The following is a 17757-nucleotide window of genomic DNA, read 5'->3' as shown; positions in this document are numbered from 1 at the left end:
GGCAGAGGGCAGAGGGCGGCCCTCTGGGAGGCGACGCCCTGCCGCCTGATGGGGGCGTGTGTGGCGGACGTGTGCCGCGATCGATGTGTGTCGGGAGAGCAGAGTAGAGGCACGGGACGTAACACCACACGGCCACACGACCACACGACCAGTGCCCGCCGTCACTCAGCCACTACTGTCCTGTCTGTGTTATAAAGTTGTATAACGTACGCATCTTGCCGATAGTCCATAAGTAACTTTCTTTTTACACTTACAAGATTGGCGCCGGCAGAGTCACAACTAAGCGGGACAGGAAACTAGTAAGCAGCAGGAAACATACAGCCAGTGCCCTCTAATACCTTATCTAGCCTTGACAGGAGCGAGAAAAGGAGTCCGTAAGTTTCTTTTCCTGCGCTATATCCAGGTGATGACAGCCAATGATGGTTACATCCCGTAGAGCTGCCAAATTACTGCTACGTTTCAGTCGTTGCTCCAGATGGTCGTAGACATATCCTGTGGATTTAATATCGGGGAATATAGTGGACCGGACGAGGTGTCATAGGCTGCTCAATGGTTTGCAAAATTGGGAACATATGAATGCAGCCAGCCAATGGATAATGTCATATTTACCCAAAAGAATGCGGGAAGTTGCACTTAGTAATTCAAGCAATATAGTTCGGAGAAAAAATTTTGACTTTGGAGGAAATCACGTATGGGTTTCCCCAAGACCCAGTCATATGTCCAATATTGTTCCTCATGTATATACAACAAGCAGAATTAATTCATTTTACAGATGACACTAATATTGTAATCAGTCCATGCATACACACGGCAACATAAAAAATGGTAAACAGCATTCTTGAAAGTATGATAGTCTGGTTTCCCGCGAATGGTCTCACCTTCAAATTTAAAATGACACAACGTATTCTGTTCTGCACATCTAGGGGTAAAACACCAATGATAAGTGGAACACATGGCGAGGAGATCATAAATGGCGTGGGAACTTCAAAATTCTTTGGTTTCCATACTGATGAGAATTTAAACAGGGAAAAGCACATTTTCCAACTCCTAAAAAACCTTAGTTCAGCCACATTTGCATTTGGAATCATTGCAAATCTTGGGTGGAGACAAATCACTAAATTGACACTTTTGTATATTTTTATTCAATAATATCATACAGAAAAATGTTCTGTAGTAGCTGATCTTTAAGAAAGGAAGTCTTCATTGCTCAAAAATGTGTGGTAAGAATAATAGACCTATGTGTTGCTCATCCACGACCATCTTGTAGACATCTGTTTAAGGATTTGGATATTCTAACTTATGCTCGACAGTAGATTTATTCCCTCATGAAGTTTGCTGTAAATAATCAACTACCCCCTGTACAAAAGGAAGGATGATGTACAGAATTGCAATACCAGAGGAAGGATGACATTAATGCATCCACGTTAAGGTTGTCTTTAGCACAATAAGGGGCGCACAATGCTGCAAGGAAAATTTTTTGATCATTTACCCAGCGATATAAAATGTCTGACACTCAACAAGGCAAAATTTGTAAACAGACCGAGGAAGTTTGTCACTGACAACGCATTCTATTCCGTAGAAGAGTAACTATTGCAATAATGTGTAAAAGGTGGTGGGTAGGAATTACCAACTCACATCTGGAAAGTAAAATAAAATAACATAACGTAAGTTATAAATATGCAGCAGGCAGCTATATTTATAAATTAAAAAGCGATGTGAAGGTAAAATGACTGGTTCCACATTATCACGATTTATCGGTACAAAGTGATCAATGGGACATGAAACTAACTAAGTAGCTAACTAACTAACTAGCTCTGTGAATACGGTTGTTGTCGTATTGGAAGTCTCATCACTAAATAGCAGAACCAAGTATTACATTTGGTCAGCGAGATTCCTGAAATAAACATCCTGGATCATATTGACGGTAAACTGAACAAGTGGTTCCCAGTCATCGTTCTAAAAGCAGCCCAAAGCGTCAGAGAACGATCTTTGGTGTGATCTACAGCCACCATTCAATGTCCATTGAACGCCTCATTAGCCCCACATTGCATTAGAGATGGCGGTTATCGCTGAAACAATCGGTTTTCGGTTATATCCTTTTTTTTCAACGCCAGTTTAACTGGACAATTAAAACTGCTAAAAATAACCTGCTTCTGAAACATCCGATTTTCGGTTTTTTATTCCTATTACTTTCTATATTAAAAGTAGAAATCGAACAAAGACTGAAAAATTTTGAATCCCTCAGTTTTAAGATGTATAGAATCAAAATTTTAAAGTAAATAGGTAAAAAAAAGGAAGTTTACACCATCCACCGTTTGCTGCTTTTCTTGAAAAGTGATAAGAAATTTGACTACTGCAAAAAATGACTGGTTTCTCCTATCATTTCTAATTTTTTTAAACTCTGCTCAAAAATCATATTGTAATCGGTGATTGTACCGCTGTTTGGACACTACGAACAGTCAATGCTAAGGAGTGAAACTGAGGTTCAGTCCGTTCTCAGTGGCTACGAACACATACAGGCATGTTATGTGGATACAGGCAGCCGATCAGCTGCTTTCTATTTTTATTAGAGATTATAAGTCAATTGCTAAGTTTTTAAGTTTTCACCGTACGTTACCTAACAAATTCTTTGTGGCTCCTATCATTTTTAATCTTTCAAAGCAAATGAAGCATTGTACTTCAATGATTGTGCACTTCGTAAAAATTTACAGACTAGGGATGGCGCCATTCTGTAATACAACTGATGTCCGAAGGCGAAAGCGTGAAACTGCCATATAGGCCAGATGAGTAAGTCTTACATGCTGCATGAACACGAATACGATCGAGTAGGCCCCGCAACATGGTAACAGGCAGCCTACGTTATTGTCTCAAGAATGCTGTCACAATTCTTATGGCATGTGTTTATTGCTCGTTTCTGCCGGCATTGTTATTAAAATAGCACTCGTCACTTTTCCCATTTTCTACAGGGTGGTCCATTGATAGTGACCGGACCAAATATCTCACGAAAAAAGCATCAAACGAAGAAACTACAAAGAACGAAACTCGTCCAGCTTGAAGGGGGAAACCAGATGGCGCTATGGTTGGCCCGCTAGATGGCGCTGCCATAGGTCAAACGGATATCAATTGCGTTTTTTTAAAAGGAACCCCCATTATTTATTACATATTCGTGTAGTACATAAAGAAATATGAATGTTTTAGTTGGACCACTTTTTTCGCTTTCTGATAGACGGCGCTGTAATAATCACAAAAGTACTTGGTATCACGCAACATTCCGCCAGTGCGGACGGTATTTGCTTCGTGATACATCACACTTTTTAAAATGGACCGTTTACCATTAGCAGAAAGGTCGATATCGTGTTGATGTATGCCTACCGTCATCCAAATGCCTACCGGGCATGTGCTATGAATGCTGCTCGGTATCCTGGACGACATCATCCAAGTGTCCGGACCGTTCGCCGCATAGTTACGTTATTTAAGGAAATAGGAAGTGTTCAGCCACATGTGAAACGTCAACCACGACATGCAACAAATGATGATGCCCAAGTAGGTGTTTTAGCTGCTGTCGCGGCTGATACGCACATCAGTAGCAGGCAAATTACGCGAGAATCGGGAATCTCACAAACGTCGGTGTTGAGAATGCTACATCAACATCGATTGCACCCGTACCATATTTCTATGCACCAGGAATTGCATAGCGACGATTTTGAACATCGTGTACAGTTCCGCCACGGGACGATGACAGATTTTTTGCACGCGTTCTATTTAGCGATGAAGCGTCATTCACCAACAGCGGTAACGTAAACCGGCATAATGTGCACTATTGGGCAACGGAAAATCCACGATGGCTGCGACATGTGGAACATCAGTGACCTTGGCGGGTTAATTAATGGTGCGGCACTGTGGGAGGAAGGATAATTGGCCCCCATTTGATCGATGGCAATCTAAATGGTGCAATGTATGCTGATTTCCTACCTAATGTTCTACCGATGTTGCTACAAGATGTTTCACTGCAAGACAGAATGGCGATGTACTTCCAACATGATGGATGTCCGGCACATAGCTCTCGTGCGGTTGAAGCGGTACTGAATAGCACATTTCATGACAGGTGGATTGGTCGTCGAAGCTCCGAGCAGCCATAGCGTACGGATCTCCGTGCCGGCACGTTCACAGGAGCTCAGTCCGTCAGTTCACCTTATGATGGCGACATGTATGATCGCCGAAATATTGTGCCTGTTGGACACTATAGACCGGCAGCACACCCGTGGATATTTTGATTACCATTTTAAACTGTTTCTAATTTACGCGTATGTTGGCATGTCTTCTTGTTTAGCTGTTGTGTATCCCTAATAGGCCCTCAGACGAGTCTGTATAAACGATCCAGTCACATTAATGTCACAATTGTCTATGTTCGATGTCAACGTGCAGTGACCACTCACAAATGGCAGGTGGCAGCATTAGCAGTGACAAGTATAGAAAACATGTCAGAGGGGCGTGTGAAACAGTGCAGCCTCGTAATGCGGAAACGGAGCGATTTATCTGACTTCCAGAAAGGCAGGATCATTGGCTTTCTGGCCACAGATGGAAGCTGAGCCGTGTGGCTCGACCAGCGACATTCCCGCCGCCAGTATGGGTCGTCTTTCCTGCGGTGTGCGCAGAGGGTGCGCTGGCGCCACCTACCGGACCGATCGGGAGCGAGAGGAAAAGCTGAGGAAGAGGGAATGATCTTTGCTTTTGGACGCCAAGCAGTAACGGCGTTTTGGGAACTGCGGCGGACAGCTAAGGTCCGGTGTCAGCCAGCAAGCAGGGCACGTCGAGAAGGGGCTGTTTACCCGGATGACGGCGCCGTGGCAAATGTCGCCAGCGTGGAAAGACACTTTACTGGGAAGCCGTTGGTGGTGTTTTTCCGCTTGCTTCAGGTCTCCTGCCATTGGGATCTTCGGTGGCTGGCTTCGTCGAACAAGCAAGAGGGTAAGGGCCTTGCTTGTCCCTTAAATTGTTAAAGTGTGGTCGGAATCCATTACTGGGCTCTGTGCAGTTGACTATTTTTTTGGGCGGCCGTCGTTACTCCTACTGAGTCTGGCCTACAATGTGTTGATTTTAATTGGCTTAATATGTGATGTTTTAAGGTGTGTCTGGTGTGATCATTTACATTTACGAGGGCCTGGAGTGCTGGTCCTTGTTTAAGTACCGCCTGGTTATTGTATTTATATTACACCATGGAGTTAAGATGGCCAGTCACTATTGATATAATGTTTCCCTGCATATGTTTATCTCTGAATTGTAATAATATTACTGTTACTTTCTGTTTGAAGTGATAGCTTGTCTCATAGACACGTGCATAACTTTGAAATCAATAGTTTCCTAAATTCTTACCAGTTACTGAGAGGCCAGTTGTTGTTATGTGTTTAATGGCCGAAACGGATTCTATTGATGGTGGTACTAGAATTTCTTCGATGACAGTATATCGATGTTGTAATTAATTTCATGTATTAATTTTACTGATGTGTTGTAACGAGTTATTGTGTTTCTACATATTTAAGGCATACGTGAGGCTGTTGTAGACACCCACTAGTTCTGGGATTTTCTCTTGCCCATTCGTGACCGTTGCTGCTCCCGTCTGGGGTTGCAAAAAAATGGTTCAAATGGCTCTGAGCACTATGGGACTCAACTGCTGTGGTCATCAGTCCCCTAGAACTTAGAACTACTTAAACCTAACTAACCTAAGGACATCACACACGTCCATGCCCGAGGCAGGATTCGAACCTGCGGCCGTAGCAGTCGCACGGTTCCGGACTGCGCGCCTAGAACCGCGAGACCACCGCGGCCGGCTCTGGGGTTGCATGTCGAGCCTGTATTGGAAACAGTTGAACGAACGGGCGTCCTTTTTCTGAGCGTAGTTGCTGAATCTCACGAGCTTGTTTGCTCACATGAAATTTTATATGTTATATGCTAAATTAACTGAATGAAAGAGTACATTAGTTATAAAATTTAACTCATTTCAGTAAATGTGTAATAGGCCATAAGTGCCGCGTTTTTATGAATGCTCCAAATTAGTTCAATTTATTTTCACCTGAATGGTAAATTTTAAAGATGTATCGTAGTTTTAAACATGTAATTGTTTTATTTGTTAAGTTCTCTTGTTTAAAGGTACCAAATAAAATGTTAGGTGAAACTGTCGATGGTGATTGCCTGATGCGTTATTTTGGTCCAGTCCTACCACACTACAGCCTATTGTGCTGAGTTCGTGTCGTTGCGTAAAAGGTGTAGTTACATTTTGTCACGACACTACAGAAGCGTTTCGACAACGGCTACGTTTCTACACTGATCGCGTGCTGTCGTTAAGGTACAACGTGAGTGGCAAAATTGCGCCATTCACACAGGGCGCCGGGGCAACATCGGGCCATAGATGGCAGCTGTGGAGATGTGTACGGGCGAACAGACGGGCAACTGTTGAGCAAGCTGTAATATTCCTGGTCTCTGTAACTCGAACAGCAGTGAACAACAGTGAACCTGAGTGCATGAATAAGACGCCTGCTGCGGGTACCCACGCTCAGCACCGTTCGCTGAATGGTTGTTGAGCAGACACTGTTGAGAGCCCTTTGGCTCACCTGGCTGGTCATTAAATACAGAGTCGCGTCTTTACACACAGCACTACAACGTAGCTCCATCTTACGTTTGTCGTCCGTATTAACAACAGATACATTCAGCATGCAGAAAAGAGCAATGCATACCTTTGTGTACGTAAATAAGATACACAAGAGAAAATTACGTTTAAATAACTTCCTTAAGACCAAGGATGTAATTTACTGCTTAACAGTCGCAATTCATAAATCCGCCACGTGCTGTTAGATGGCTGTTCAAAGCCGTGAACAACGGAAGATACTATCTGTGACCGACGTAATCGGCAGATTGCCAAAAACAGCACCCAACACACAGTAAAACTCCAATGTTTAAAAATTCTTTGAGTCTTTCGTGAGATTACAAGCGACACAGGTGAGATCGCCCTATGGTCCATGTATTGGTTTCCGTAACGGCTCCAGAGGTTTCCGTACTACTTGGTGCTAAAGGAAGCGAGGGTGTAACGAACGTTAAGGTTTCCGTCGATGACAGTCTTATTAGAGACAGTACAGCAACTCCGAGTACCGACGGATTGGGGAGAGTATCAGATGTGTCCTTTCAAAATAACTATCCTGTAAGTTACTTACTTACAGAAACCGGGGAGAACCGAACGGTGAACGACTTTAGGTGATAGAAACAGCCATCCTCTCCAGTGTCTTCATATACACTTGTACTGGCCTCTGGGTATACTTAATTTGTCCTGTAGCCATTAAGTTTTAATTTTCTCATCGCAAAAATAAAGTTCCGTCTTTTTTTTTTTCCAGGTACATTTCTCCAGCGGTGGTTCACACAGAAATCCTTGAACGCCACAGAGGAGCCAGAACACAAGGTGGCTCCAGTGGATAAAGCTGAGGTTGTTGCGTTCGAATTCCTGTGAGTACCACAACTACCGACATTTAAGTACAAACAAACAAGAAATTAATGACGCAAGGAAGACGGACGTAAACCACTTGTCGAAATACACTGACGGAAAAAAAAAATCGCATTACTGAGAAGGAACTGTATGACACAAAAGTTGGTAGGCGTGTTTCTACATCTGAAAGATGATATCTATTCAGATTGCCGGCCGGTGTGGCCGTGTGGTTAAAGGCGCTTCAGTCTGGAACCGCGTGACCGCTACGGTCGCAGGTTCGTATCCTGCCTCGGGCATGGATGTGTGTGATGTCCTTAGGTTAGTTAGGTTTAAGTAGTTCTAAGTTCTAGGGGACTGATGACCACAGATGTTAAGTCCCAAAGTGCTCAGAGCCGTTTGAACCATCTATTCAGATTTCACGCCAGTCGCTGAAGAGTGCCGTTAGTAGCGGCATTATGAGGATGCAAATTAGTTTTGCTTTAAATACACGACGCATAGGTCGCGAGCGTTAGTTAGGTATGAGACTGGGCGTGGCGTTGATGTTAGGAATGCCTGAGTTTCAACGATCTCGTGTAATAGGGATACGAGAAGCTGGATGTTACTTCTGCGATACTGTAGAAAGACTTGTCAGGAATGTAGCCAGTGTACATGGTTGTTGGCAGCGAGAATGCACGGTCGCAAAAACACCGGGCCCCGTACGACGGCGTGGCACTACCAAGGGTGATGACCATTGTGTTCGGCGCATCGCTCTGGCGCATCGTACTGTATCTGCAGCAGTAATTTGAGCATTAGATGGCACCAAAGTGACACAACGAACTTTTGCAACTCGTTTACTTCAAGAACAGCTCCGACCCAGACGCCCTGGAGCGTGCATTCCACTGATCTCAAACCACCGTTATTTACGACTTCAGTGATGTCAAGCGGGAGCTCATTGAAGTGCAGGGTGGAGGTCTGTTGTGTTTTTCGATGAAAAGTGGTTCTGCCTTGGTGCCAATGATGGCCATCTGTTGGATAGAAGGCCGCTATTTGAGGGCCTACAACCAATCTGTCAGTGCTAGACATACTGGAGTTACGGTCCGAGGAGCGACTTCGTATGACAGCTGGAGAATTCTCGTGGTTATTCCACGCACCCTCACTGAAAATCTGTATGGCAGTCTGGTTCTTCAACCTGTGGTGCTGCCATTCTTGAACAGCATTCCAATAGAAAAACGCTCGCCTACTTACCACAGCCGGCCGGAGTGGCCGTGCGGTTCTAGGGGCTACAGTCTGGAACCGAGCGACCGCTACGGTCACAGGTTCGAATCCTGCCTCGGGCATGGATGTGTGTGATGTCCTTAGGTTAGTTAGGTTTAATTAGTTCTGAGTTCTAGGCGACTAATGACCTCAGAAGTTAAGTCGCATAGTGCTCAGAGCCATTTGAACCATTTGAACCTGCTTACCGCTGTTGTAGCCCAACATGCTCTACAGAGTGCCGACATGTTGCCTTAGCCTGCTCGAGCACCGTATCTTCCTTGAAACTAGCTCAAATGGGACCTAGACGCCCGCTAAACCAGCTGGGCAGAACAGATAATAGGATTGTGGAAAGGGCCAAGGGTTGAGGTCAGTTTCTGCCTCTAATTGTCTTTTGGTGTAATTTAATAACGTTTACAACCAAAGCGCCACATAGCCAAATCTTTAGCGAATGCAACTCTTTCACGGCTGAAGGCGTCCAACAAGAAACATTAACAAGATAAAACCCAATTAAGATAGCAGTGAAATAAATCAAAAACAACATATGCAAGGTGCAACACAAATGGCAGAGGTACACAATGAATTCCAAGATTTTAGAACGTATTACCATAGACCTTTAAACAAGAAATCTAAAAAAATCAAAATTCAATTAAGATAGCAATAAATTAATTTAGAAACCAAAAACGCAACACATGCAGGGGGCAACACAAATGGCTGAGGGCCACAATTAAATTTCAAAATTTCAGAATATATTACTGTTGTGTCTAGACAAGACAGCCTAGACACAATGAGAGGAAGCCGAAAGGCACGCGTTAAGCTCACGCAGATTGGCGTGAGGTCTGGAACAGTTAAAAGGAAATGAGAACTTACAAAATGGACGCAGTTGCTGTAATACTTAACTTTAATCCACAATTGTAGAACATCGCTCTTGATGATACATGCTTCATATAATAAATACCAATTGAATACGGCTCCTTGCTAGGTCGTAGCAAAGGTAGCTGAAGGCTATGCTAACTATCGTCTCGGCGAATGAGAGCGTATTTGTCAGTGAACCATTGCTATGAACGTCGGCTGTACAACTGGGGCGAGTGCTAGTACGTCTCTCTAGACCTGCCGCGTGGTGGCGCTCGGTCTGCTATCACTGACAGTGGCGACACGCGGGTTCGACGTATACTAATGGACCGCGGCCGATTTAAAGGTTACCACCTAGCAAGTGTGGTGTCTGGCGGTGACACCACAATTACCACAGACCCTTAAAGGCAGAAAGCCAGCATGTCTAACAACAAAAAATCTTAAAATCCAATTAAGATAGCAGTAAAATAATTTAAAGAAGCAACATATACAAGGTGAAATACCAAAGGCTGAGGGCCACAATTAAACTTCAAAATTTTTAAAATATATTACCAAAAGGTAAATTTAAAAATTAATTCTGCAAATTTTTTAAAAAACAAAACAAATAACCATAAACCTAAAGTTTAAAATAGCTGACAACAGATAATTAAACACCGGTAGCACTCAGAAAGCCTCCACGGAGGTCGGTCTGCCCTCTTTCACTTAGGTGAGATAGGTGTTGAGCCCAGCTATACTTCATCCATCGGAACCCAACCAGGGGACAGCCACGGACCCACCATCAGAACGACTTGCTTCCCGTCAATCAGTACATGAGAACTCAAACCGGCAATGTTACAAACGTGAAAATCCACAGTGGAGAATGTATTAGCTGTCAAAATTACATACCATGTTGGACAGCGACAACATGTGAGGAAAGGACGCTGCCTGAAATTACGTTAGTGGGCAGGGCAGGTAACCGGAACGCTAACGGCCACAAGACAGAAAATTCCACTGGTGCACTCAAATTGTAGCCGACCAAAATAGTTAATTGCACCGCATGGCGGCTAAATTTCAGCAGTAGAAACATTCTGTTTTGCTCACAGGAAAACCTCCCCAACAGCAAACCACCGAAATGAACCACACAACATGAACGGACGTGGCTTGGGTAGTTGAAACCACTGCTGAAGTTTGACGTCCTGGGTCGGTGAACCACGAAGCTCGTAGCGATTGGACAGCTCCACCAACGCTCCGACACTGCGCAGGGGCTGCCAGCCGCCCCAGCCAACTGCACCGCGCGGAGATGACTTCCCTCGTCCGCAACAACCGACCGACTGCCAGCTGCTCCGTCGCGACGGCACTGCTGGTGCGTCTCCCAATCACTTCCAGACATGGCGGAAACACTGGCTCGTACCCAGCCACGCAGAGGAAACACGCCCACAGACTAAACGACATCCCTGCACCAGGAAAGAGTCGACCCAAGTTCCTCAAGATAGTAATTGAAGGGCCCCAGTAATTGAGACCCAGCTACACGTCGCACGTTGAGACGACCGACCTCTCACAGGCAGTACGCCGACAACATTTAAGATAACTTGTCAAGGAAATAACGCCAACTGCACACACAACCTGACAAACACTTGCACGACGACCTGAACGATACCCACCTGCCTCGAGATGACTGGGTGTTTGTGTTGTCCTCATCATTTCATCATCATCCAGGAAAGTGGCGAAATTGGACTGAGTAAAGATTGGGTAATTGTACGGGCGCTGATAACCACGCAGTTGAGCGCCCCACAAAACCAAACATCATCATCATCATGAACGATACCCAACAGTAACTAACACACACGAAGACAAATCGGGAGTCGATGAACACACACACTGCCGACTCATGAACGATCGGCGAGCCTAAACGCGTCGTCCGGTTGGACGACCGACCGACGATCCACCAAGACTGTGGCCCGGCTCAAGTGATGCGTGGCGGCAAGGGTTGGGTGAGCCGTGTCGATGCAGACCTCACAGCTACTCCACCCGACTGTACTAGTGTCGCATTACAACTCCCCCGTGGGGGACTGATGACCTTCGCTGTTTAGTCCCCCTTAAACATCCAACAACCACCACCACAACTCCCCGACTGCAGGTCCGGACTGTGCTCGAGTTACGTTCCAACTGACTGGCCACCCGAACTAGCGACCCTAACTCCTGACATGAACAGCCTGCTGGCACCTACCAACTGACTCCACGACAGACAACAACCGGGAAGTAATAGCAGTCGAGCAAAGATATTACGAGAGGGGATATATCGATACGCGCTGCTAGCGCCGGTTACAGTCATGCAAAGCAGCAGCTCAGTGACAGTAGTAATTTAACGTAGTGAGGTGGAAGTACGTTAAAAACAGGGTGCAAAATACATGATGGCGGGAACACGAACCACACACGGCTCAGTACATCATCGGACGACAACATGACCATCATCCATGGACAGCATGAACTGTCACTGTATTGACCCACCAAGTGCAGCAAACATGAAACTCTGTCCCACAAACTGACATCCGGCACCTGTACAACCCGATTCTTGCACGTTTATATGCCTGCATTCATCATTCTGGAGGTGACACCAGTTTTTGTTGTACTAGCATTTCACATTTGCATTGGTATATCTCGCGAATACGTTAACTTGTGATCTTGCAATGTTGATCACTTAAATATGTTACCCAGACAAATGTATTCCCTAAATTTCTTTACCCTACATCAGTAACTTTTTGGTGTTACTATTTTGCTTACGTCAGTGTACAGAGAGCGTAAAATACGTACCGTAAGAAGAGTTCCAGTTATCTTCATGGCATCACATTTGGTAGCTTCGCTGACTGACGATAGAATTGTCACCTCACAACTTCACACGGATCATGGGCTCGTTACAAATCAGTCTGGCAACACATCGTGTAACCCGCTAAATGACATCTGAACTAAATAAATATTACCACTGGTTTCGTCTATCTGTTTGTTCACGTATGACGTCGCACGCCATAACGTAACTCTGTCACAGACCGACTCCCGGTATAGATTCGTTTAACCCCTCAATGGTGGCAGACTGTCTTACAAAATCTCCTAAATGGCTCTGAGCACTATGGGACTCAACTGCCGTGGTCATCAGTCCCCTAGAACTTAGAACAACTTAAACCTAACTAACCTAAGGACATCACACACATCCATGCCCGAGGCAGGATTCGAACCTGCGACCGTAGCAGTCGCACGGTTCCGGACTGCGCGCCTAGAACCGCGAGACCACCGCGGACGGCTACAAAACCTCCTAATTCAGATTACTGTGGTCAGCAGCTTGTGGTTGTTAGAGCTTCCAGGTTTTGTGCTCGACAGCAGGTAGCCAAAGACAGTGCGAGCCTGCAACATGCGACGTGCAGTCTTCCCCCGCCTCATCAGTTTCGATTCTAAGACTACTGTCGCAGCTGGCGACGCCGTATCCGGCACCCAGTACGTCGCGTGGCAGCCAGAGACCGTTCGGCATTCAAAGCACGCTGCAGGCGCAGTTCGCGCCTTTGGCACCGAATGCGCCAACTAATTGTTCTCTGCTTGATGGATGGCTACAAGGAATTTGGCAGCAGCTCAGCAGTACAAACAACATGGCTTTCTGGGAGCTAGGGGGTATCGTTGGGTACGTGTGTACATTTTTCACAGCGCGTTTGGAAAAATAGATGCAATCAGTAATCTGCAGGTGAATGGGGGAAAAAAAGCCGACAGTGTTCTTTAAACGTCATCAGAAGACGAACAATTTTAGATATGTATAAAATCTGATACGTATAAAGTCTTAAACAATGTTTACCATTCAAATGCTGCTAACGATGTTGCTGCCTCGCCGTGCGTGTTTTTATTTTCCTTATGGGATGTACTGTGCATAGGTTTCCACATACTACAAAGACTTTTAAATTTGAAACTCCAGAATTCAGCAATGCTTTTCGTAAGTAGTCTCCGAAGTATCTACAGAAGCTTCACTTGGTACATCGTCTGTAGAATTACGTTCGCTCTTCACGTTTATTTTTAAGGTACTTCAGTTTCTTTTCTTTATTTACTTATTCAACCTGATACGTTTAGCGCCATCAGACCCTATCTTATATCGGACCAGGGTTTCACACATACATCACCTTTTATACGTCAATAGTTACCTAAGAAGTAACAATAATTTTAAAATGAGAAAGTATTAAAATGATTCGTGTGTCTGTAGAGACAATGTGAGTAAATAATAATGGCTGTGAGCTAATGGATTTACTACTGTTCTACTATTATTGCTGCTGCTAGTAATAATGGTAATAATAATTATAAACCATTGTGTAGTTCTAATCTGTATTCTGTGTGATTAATGCAGTGATGAAGACCCTGTAATACATGGAAACATAATCTTTCCTGGAAGTAAGGAATGTTACAGGTCCACATTATGCGTAGATCTGTCGCTAAGCTGGCTAGGCCGCATAAAAAGTTATTCAGCAGGTGAGCAATGATTTTAATGAGCATAAAGCGACGCGTTTCGGAATTAATTCCATCTTTAAAGTCCAAATGCAGCACAAGGAAAAGAACACTACCAGATGTGTTCGTAACATGAGATGACAGACTACTCATAGCCTAAGGACATATCCGCGCACAATTACTAGAATGTTCGCTAGCCTCCCACATGACTATGTCACATCACTGTTGTTATAGGCCCTATTGCAACGAGCCGTCGGAACAATAATCCAGGAGATGGTATGCAAATTCTCGGGCGCTGCCGCGCACGGAGTCTCTGGTAAATAAATCGCGTCGTTCGTAGGTGGCACAGTACAATAATGGCGCCTCAAATGTCACCAACATAAGTCTTATAATTTTCTTAACTTACGCGCCAGAAGTTCCTGCGGGGTCGAAGAGAACGCAAAATCATCAGTGAGGACTTTTTTCATTCCACAGCGTCGCGTCCCAAACGTGAGTGTTGCTTGGGATTGGGCGACAGCGTTCGGAAAGATGGGAAATAGTCGGCTGGCCAAAGTGAGAGGTAGTCCTGACCTCACTATGTTGTTAAAGTCTCTTTATTACAAAACATAAGGCTTGGAATAAGTACTGAAAAGACAAGCACTATGAGTGTTTTACAACTTCTCACTTTATTGAGAAAACAGTATGAACTCCTGACATATTGCTCCAAAGTAATTTTAACCACGAAAAGACTAAGTCTTTGCACAGAGACGTTGACTAACTGCCACTGTTCCGTCTACTTAAATTGGAACTGTCAGTACTAACTGAGCCCGCAGCTACGACACTATACGACACGCAAAAGTTCCTAGCCAAACAGTTAGGATCCCATTAGCTGCGCTCTGCTTAGCCCTACATCGCTACTCGCTTCGGCTGCCTATGCTGCCAACTTCCCGCTCTCACTGTAATAGACCTCTGGGAACGTCCTGCTACCGAGTTTCATTCAATTGTCCCCTTCGCCCCAACCAGTCGCTGACATGGCGTGTTATCGAAGGGCCCTCACCAGCTCACTAGTTCTAACTGTACACTTTTCGTTGGAGGCAGAGTGGAGGGTGGGAGCCATCTGTCGTTAAATCACGTCTTAGGCGTGCTGTAGGCTCCTCATGACGAATAATGCCGCTTCCAAAGACTCTTTATCCCTCTCTTACCCTCTCTCATCGTCAACCTTTCGTCTCTGGTCACTATTTTCCCTAATGCATTTTTTTTAGCCCCTGACATTTTATGTAACCTCTCTCCAAGGTCTGGCTGTTGTCACACCTAGGCAACTAGCATCTCTTGTCTCCTAACTTCTATATCTACATCTAGTTGGTTAACTGTCAGTGAGAGAACACCGCATGTTCCTGCTGCTAATAAGGCGAGTACACGGTTTATTACCTATTTTTACAAACTTCAAACAGGAGCAACTTATTTCCAGTTACCTGTATAGTTAGTAGAATATTTTTGTAATTTCTTGTTTGAGTGCGTACTAGGAACAACCTTTTGTTTTAAAAACAGTGTAGCGTGTAGTACCGCCGTTGCTATCGACCCTTGTATCGACACTCATATCGTATAGGCTTTTGTTTGTTTTGGTTAGAATAGCTCAGTGTCCATTAGACCGTCAGTGAGATAACACCATGTGTTCCTTCTGCTAATCAGGCGAGGACATCGTTCGTTTATGAAATATTTTTACGAGTTTCAAACAGGAGCGACTTCAATAATGGCCAGGCACTGTGGTTCCTGTGTACAGATGCGAGCTGAGCTGGGGACCCTTCGCTCACAGCTCCAGACAGTGTTGGCTTCTGTCACACAGCCTGAGGCTGCTGCTAAGGGGCATCACTGTGGGGGTTCGGAGGCGGGGATGCGAGGGACGTCGAGCACGACCCCCGTGTCCCCCGATCGGTCCACTGCTGTAACCGCCCTGGGTACTGCCTGCACTGACGTCGTTGACCCCTCACCTGTGGTCGAGTGGGAGATCATTTCAAGGTCTGGCAGGCGTTGAAAGACTTTCCGAGGGGCCAATCGTAGGGCCTCCGCGGTTAGTTTGACGAACAGGTTTCGGGCGTTATCGGTGGCTGACGAAGACTCTGAGCCGGATGCAGTCGTCCACCCTGTTCCAGAGGAAGCTTCTCGGCACTCAAGGTCTGGGCATTCACAGAGAGTGGGTTTGCTGGTAGTTGGAAGCTCCAACGTTAGGCGCGTAATGCGGACCCTTAGGAACATGGCTGCCAAGGAGGGAAGGGGAACCCAGTGCACACTCCGTGTGCATACCGGGACGAGTCATTCCGCATGTGGAAAGGGTGCTTACAGATGCTATGAAGAGTGCAAGGTACAGCCAACTGCAGGTGGTGGCCCATGTCGGTACCAATGACGTGTGTCACTTTGGATCAGAGGAGATTCTCTCTGGTTTCGGACGACTAGCGGAAATGGTAAAGACTGCCAATCTTGCTTGGGAAATTAAAGCAGAGCTCTCCACCTACAGCATCTTCGACAAAACCGACTGTGGTACTTTGGTGCACAGCCGAGTGGAGGGTCTGAATAAGAGGCTCAGTCGGTTCTGTGACCGTGTAAGCTGCAGATTCCTTTACTTGCGCCATAGGGTGGTGGGTTTCCGGGTTCTGCTTAATAGGTCAGGAGTCCATTACACTCAGGAAGCGGCTACACGGGTAGCGGGGGTGTGTGGAAGGGCCTAGGCGGTTTTTTAGGTTAGAGGGTCACAGGGAACCACAGAAAGGGCGTCCTTCTAAAAGGAGGGCAGGTAAAACACAGTAAGGTAGTTGTAGAAACGATCGGTATTGTAGTTGTAAACTGTCGTAGCTGTGTTGGGAAAGAACCAGAGCTCTACGCTCTATTAGAAAGCACTGATGCTCAAATAGTTATAGGTACGGAAAGCTGGCTAAAGCCGGAAATAAATTCAGCAAAAATTTTTTCAAACGACCTAACAGTGATCAGAAAGGATAGATTAAATATAGTTGTTGGTGGAGTATTTATTGCTGTCAGAGGTGGTGTACCCTGTAGTAAAATTCAATTACATAGTTCCTGCGAAATAGAATGGGTAGAGGTTATTCTTGACAATCGGAATAAACTATTAATTGGATCTTTTTATCGACCCCCAGAATCAGAAGATATAGTTGCTGAGCAGTGTAAAGAAAACTTGAGTCTCATTTCAAATAGATACCCCACTCATACAATTAAAGTCGGTGGCGACTTCAATCTACCGTCGATATGCTGAAAAAATTATACGTTTAAAGACGGCGGCAGGCATAAAACGTCATCCGAAATTGTACTGAATGCTTTCTCGGATATCTTAGTTTGAACAATTAGCTCATGAGCCCACTCGAAGAGCAAATGGTTGCGAAAGCACACTTGACCTATTAGCAACAAATAATCCTGGACAAATAGGGAGTATCATGACGAATACAGGGATTAGCGACTACAAGGCAGTTGCTGCTAGGCTGAATGCCGTAAACACCCACAACCATAAAAAAATGCAAAGTACATCTATTTAAAAAAAGCTGATAAAATGCTCTTAACGCCTTTTTAAGAGACAGTCTCCACCTCTTCCTTTCTGATCATGTAAGCGTAGGAAAGATGTGGAATGATTTCAAACAGATTGCATCGATGGCAATTGAGAGATATATACTACATAAACTAATAATTGATGGTACTGATCCCCCATGGTACACAAAACGGGTCAGATCCCTGTTGTAGAAGCAACGAATAAAGCATGCCCAATATAGAAG

Source organism: Schistocerca americana, chromosome 7 (assembly GCF_021461395.2).
Source record: "Schistocerca americana isolate TAMUIC-IGC-003095 chromosome 7, iqSchAmer2.1, whole genome shotgun sequence".
NCBI lineage: Eukaryota > Metazoa > Arthropoda > Insecta > Orthoptera > Acrididae > Schistocerca > Schistocerca americana.
This window is presented reverse-complemented; position numbering follows the sequence as displayed.